Here is a 6,000-nt window from a genome sequence, read left to right as displayed (position 1 = left end):
AATGTATCATTGTGGATTTCTGGGGACCTCTGGAGCACTCTGCCTATTCCTGTTCTCATGTGATTTTCATTTATCATGGTCTGTTATTCCTCGTTCTCCCTTTCTGTTCTTGAGGGGGGAGGACAGGGGAACCCATGGCTGATGTATAAAATTAAAATGCATAATAATAATAATAATAATAATAATAATAATAATAATAATAATAAAGAAAAAAAGAATTCAGCTGTTATGTCCAGAAGACACTGACTCATTCCAATGTTCCTTGACCTCTGGCTCTTACAAGTTTTGCACCTGTCTCCCATGATGACCTAGGGTCCTGGGAAAATGGATGATGTAGTTGGCAAGTATGTGATACAGATGTCCCATTTGTGGTTAGCTCTCCATTGACACTTATTCTCTGCACTTTGGCCAGTTGTGATTTTCTGTGTTAAACTACCATCCACCATACAAAGAAATTTCTCTAAGGAGGTCAGAGAGCTGTACTATTCTATTACAATATATGGGTATAGAAATGGGGTAGCCCAACTGTGGACCAACAGAGCCTTTCTTTGCTCCTATTGGGTATTAGATGAGACTCTCTTCTTTGGATTCTTCAAGCTAATGCCCTTCTGACTTTCCTGTCTTTCTTCTTCCACCTGCAAGTACCCTCGGTAGCTCATCCATCTCCTCTCATGCCTCAAACATCACATTTCTTAAGCGTTTTCTTGGTAGTGTCCTTCACTTCATCTTATGTTTATGAGGCAACTTCTCAACTGCTGCTGTTTTGGACACTAGCTGAATTCATTAAGACTGGCTAAAATGCTGCAACAAGTAGACCACAAAATGCATTTCAAGAGTAATTGTCTAAAGGATGCACTTCTGGAAGGTGGATATTTCTGGAAGGTGAGCAGAGAGTTTTCAAGATTCCAATCCTACAATTTTAGATTTTTCACATTGATCAATGTAATATCCCCTATTGGTCACTCTTACCCAGCTGAAATACAAAAACAACATGAAGACTCATAAACTCTTTTAAATCCTTATTTCAAGCATGGCATATTTCTTCTGTTTCTTCACACCCTACTGGTGAAATCTAGCTTCACAACTTCACTTTACTTGTAAAAGAGTTGGGGAGCATAGTATATAGGCCCATATCCATAACAAATGAACTGAGTTTTTCATGAGCTGTCAGCAGTGTCTGTCACATTGTGCTCTATATCACTGTACTCCAAATATTTATAGCTAGACATGTAGTCAAACACTAAACTCATACTTTCATTAAGAGTGTGTCATGGGTGTTTCCAACACAACATATCTATAACTAAATTCAGTAGCTTATTAAGTGAACTTGTTATATATTCATTATTTCAGGGTTGGGGGAAAAGAAAGAAAGAAAGGAAGGAAGAAAGAAAGGAAGAAAGAAAGAAAGAAAGAAAGAAAGGAAGGAAGGAAGGAAGGAAGGAAGGAAGGAAGGAAGCTCCGCACATGGAGAAAACTAGGAGTAAGCTTGAGTCTCTCTTTCTGTTCTCATACTAAGAGATCACTTCTTACAAGTTTATCTCTTCACCGCTATTGGTTCATCCTTTGCCACATCACTACCAGTGTCTCCTAACTATGTTCCCTGCAGTCCATCTTTACCAGTTTTGTCTGTCCTGCTCCAAATGGTCACCCTTAAATGCTAAAATGAGTCTCCTACATACAAGCCTCAAAGTTATTTAAAGCATCATGTTTTCCTTGATTTATGTATTTAGATGACACCAAGTGTCATTTAGGATATAGTAACAATCAAATGAAATTTCTTCAGCATACTCTCTTGACTCTGCACACCTTGACACATGCACTGGTGAGAATTTCCATAGATACTTCAGTAACTTTCCTAAGCACATATCAAGAATGGCTTTCTGTTTGTTTATTTGGCCTTATATTTGGGCTTTAGCTTTCTTAAACACAGGGGCAGTATCATGTATTATTTCAATCTTGTGCCAGTGGGTATTTAAGCATCAAGTATAAATAGGTGGACAGTTGATCCGAATAAGGACAGGCAGACAAATCTAGAACGTACTCCAGGAACGTACTTAAAAACCTCTCATAATTGACCATTGTTTGAATAAGTGGAGACTCCTCTCCATCAGAACTGAAAGTCACATGAACTCCTAAAAGACTACCAAGGAAGAAAGTTGTACTTCTCAGGAAGCTGATGATGGCTGTGAGTCAGGTGTATTGCATTTTGTATGTGCTATGATTCAGAGAAGGTATAAATGGGTGTGGCGTCACATGATTGCAGGGCAAATTGTTCACAACACAATCCTAGAAGTAACTATTCATGAGTAATGGCATGGACACATCTACCTGGAGCCAAGTAGTATGCCAGCTCTAATTCCCAAAGACTGTAAAGTTATGGATAAAAATTCTTAAGGAAGAGACAGGAGAGGGTTTTCAAGAAGTTGTTTTACATGGTGTACTTGGTAAAACTCCTGGGGAAGCCAGTATAATTGTACACTATTAGGAACGGGATGTAGTTCAGTGGGAGGGTTCTTGGTGCACTCATGCAAAGCTCTGGGTTTAATTTGGTCCACGGCATCATAGAAAATTAGAACAAAAATGGATGATAGTTCTACAGTACTCTTAACCACTCTCAGGACCAAATAATGGATCCCTTAAGTGGTACATAGTGATCCTGGCCCATTAGAGTCCTGATAGTTACACAGGTTCTACTTACATGCATAATTAAATAAGCACTTGAGTAGTTGATGCAAGAGTCATTTGAAATGTCAGCCTTCTAGTTTTTAAACATTTGAAAAAATAGCTCACTACATAAAAACTCTACCAAAACGTGGTGACGATCCATCTGTTCATTCACGTAGTGTGTACTCAACAATCAGTATGCATATGGTGGTGTATGAGACACCGAGGGGATTGGGTGGAGGACTACAGACTGTTACACTGCTGGATAACCTTAATAACCTACTGGGGGAAGTCCAATAGGTTCACAAAAATATTATAATTTGCATCAGGATAGGTGCCGTAAGAGATAAATAAACCAGGAGGTACAGAGATGCAGCAGATGGAAAATGGTAGTTTGGGCCATAACGAGATTTTACAAAGAATTTAATATCTAAACTCTATCTTAATGAGTGATGGAATTAGGGCAGGCAGAAATTGCAGAGAAATGTTGTTCAAATACCTGCCTAACTTAAACATCTTCCTACCCCAAGAAGCAGATCCTCAACAGATTGGAGGAAACTCAGTAATTGCTTTTACCCCAAAGAGCAGTTATTTCATGTTCAACCCTCAAGCCAAATTACAGTGGATTAATGATGCGAAGTGTATGGAAATATATACAACCTAGACCTTAGTTTTATCAACTGAATGATTGAAGATGCTGACTCCCAGAGTCTTGGTGAAATGAACTAGAAATGAGTTTGCCCTGCGCTGGGGTTTTGATGCGAAATGTCCCTCACAGGCGTATGTGTACTCATTCTCTAGCTGCTTATGCTGTCTGGGAAGGTAGTGGAACCTGTGGAAAGTGGAGCCCTGTTGGAGGCAGTGGTACATTACTGTGGCCAGACTGGAATTCTGCAGCCTGGACCCACTTTCTGTTTTTTTCTCCACTTCCTGACTACAAGGTAACTGGCTGGCCTGCTGCTCCTGCCACTCACCAAGACGGGCTGTTTCCCCTCTGGAAATGTAAAACTAAATCAAACCAATTCTCCCTTTAGTTGCTGCTGTCGGGGCATTTTATCACAGCAACAGAAACAAAACTAGGACACCCTGGATTAATAATATAAAAAGCAATAAATAAAATCTGCCCTAAAAAAGAGGAAAGCACAGGACAAACTATATCTGAGTATGTTTCATCTACTGTATCTTTAAAGCTTGTGCCCAGAAAAGGCATGAAATAGATTACCCGGTACCTCCAGGCAAAAATAATAAGGAAAATCAAATATTTGCTGGTGTAAAAGAATTCATCTGGTTCCATTTCTAACTAGAAAACAAATTCTTCAGCCAATGAAACCTAGCATGGTCTTAAATATAGAAACTCATGAGTGATCCAAAATGTGTGAAAAACTCACAACTGCTTGGTTTTCATGCCAAAGAAAAGGCAAGTATGTGTGTGCACACACATGAGAGAGAGAGAGAGAGAGAGAGAGAGAGAGAGAGAGAGAGAGAGAGAGAGAGAGAGAATAAAAAGAGATGAGATTCTATAGTCAGATTGGATATTGTGAGAGTCAGCATCAGTGCTGTTTTCTGGATTTTTATGGAATGTATGTGTGTTTTAACACTTGAAACTACTGAACTGCTCTTCATGAAACAGAGAAATGTAAGTCTAAAAAGCAGATCATTTGCTACACTATAGATTCATTTTGCTATACAGCCTTGTCAATGTATTGTATCTTTTTCAGGGTGGAAAAACCAACTAGCAATATTTGTTGACGTAATCATTGTATTCATTCCAGAGAAACTGTGCTGACTATAGAGCATTAAGAAAGAAACAGCCAGGGCCCAGTTATCAAACTGGGTTAACCCTGGAATCAAAGTAACACTTATTTTCATGTTAAAAACAGTATGTCATTAATATAGTCATATTCTGAATCTAAACAATTAAAGAGATGTCTTTGGTATTCTGTAAATAGATAATCCACTCATCTTTTTAATATGGTCAGGGATGCTTGTAAAAAAGATAATAGGGGTCATGGAAGGGGTTATAGGAGTGAGACAAGGAGGGACTGGAATTAGGAAAAGAGGAAGTGATGTAATTACATCTTAATTTTAAAAATTCAAGAAAATATACCTTGGCAAATAAAAGAAAAAAGCTAGACAGGTGTAAATCCCTTCTGAGTTCAGCATGCATGCAATTATTTTTATTTTAAAATTAAGTTTTATTAGAATTAAAGTATGGTTTACATAAGTAAACGGACCCATTTCAAGTGTGTGGTGATATGGCATGTAGAATGTGAAGACTCCAAACAGCTGGTTTTAATCACAGTCCTAGTCCATTTAGCCTGATCTAACGAGACACTATAAACTAAGAGTCCCTTAAACTACAGAGTTTTATTTCCACAGTTTTGGAGGCTGAAGAGTCCAGGATGGAGGTGTATTACAAATAGACTCCTGTCAGGCCCCTACTTCCTGGTTCACAGATGTGTGCCTTTGCACTGTAACTTCCTGGTGGAAGGGGAAAAGAGCCTCTTTGGAGTCTCTTTTAAGAGAACACTAATCCTATTTGTTAGGGCTCCACTGTAAAGATCTAGTCACTTTCCAAAGGCCCCATCTCCAAATATCACATTGAACATTAGTTTCCAATATGCAACTTGGGGGTATGCCTTCAGTGTATTCTCATGAACAATTTGTATCTATCTATAGCTTTCTGCTGACAGCAAGAATGTAGGAAGAAAGTACTTTGTAGCTAGTTCTTCTCCTGTGGTACCACATTTACTTTTTCATGTCTTCCTGAGACTAATTTTGTGATAGTAACATTATTTTGTTTTTAATTTTGGTATTTTTAAGTGACCTCAGAATGCATGAGTAATTCATCCAAGCTGATCCAAACAGCAAGACAAGACAGGGGATGATGCAAGTTCAGATTTGCTTACCAAGACAATTGCTTGGAAATGAAAGGAGTAAGAATGGGACTGTAGGGGGCTTAGAAAAGAAGACTATGGGAGCATGGTCCCAAGAAAGCCGGAGTGACCTGGGCATCGTGATAGAACTGGGAAGCAATGGTGATATGAGTGGTAGAGCTGGGCAGCAACGCTTACATGACTGATGTGTCGCAGGAAAGGTTGTGGGGAAGGGAAAGGGATTTTCTTTCAGCAGAGTTTCCTGAGGTGAAACTCAGAGTCCTAAGTACACAGAGGAGTGCAATTTTAAAAGGAATTTTCATCTTGGAGGCAGAAGTCCCTCAGAAGTGAGGTAGAAACATGTTCAAGCCTCTCTTACAGTGCCACTAAGTGAACGACTATGCTGGAGTATTATGTGGACTGGCTTATTCTCTACAACTTATCACTCGGTCTTCCTGTA

This window comes from Onychomys torridus, chromosome 14, assembly GCF_903995425.1.
Source record: "Onychomys torridus chromosome 14, mOncTor1.1, whole genome shotgun sequence".
Classification (NCBI taxonomy): domain Eukaryota; kingdom Metazoa; phylum Chordata; class Mammalia; order Rodentia; family Cricetidae; genus Onychomys; species Onychomys torridus.
Note: the sequence above shows the minus strand (reverse complement) of the source record.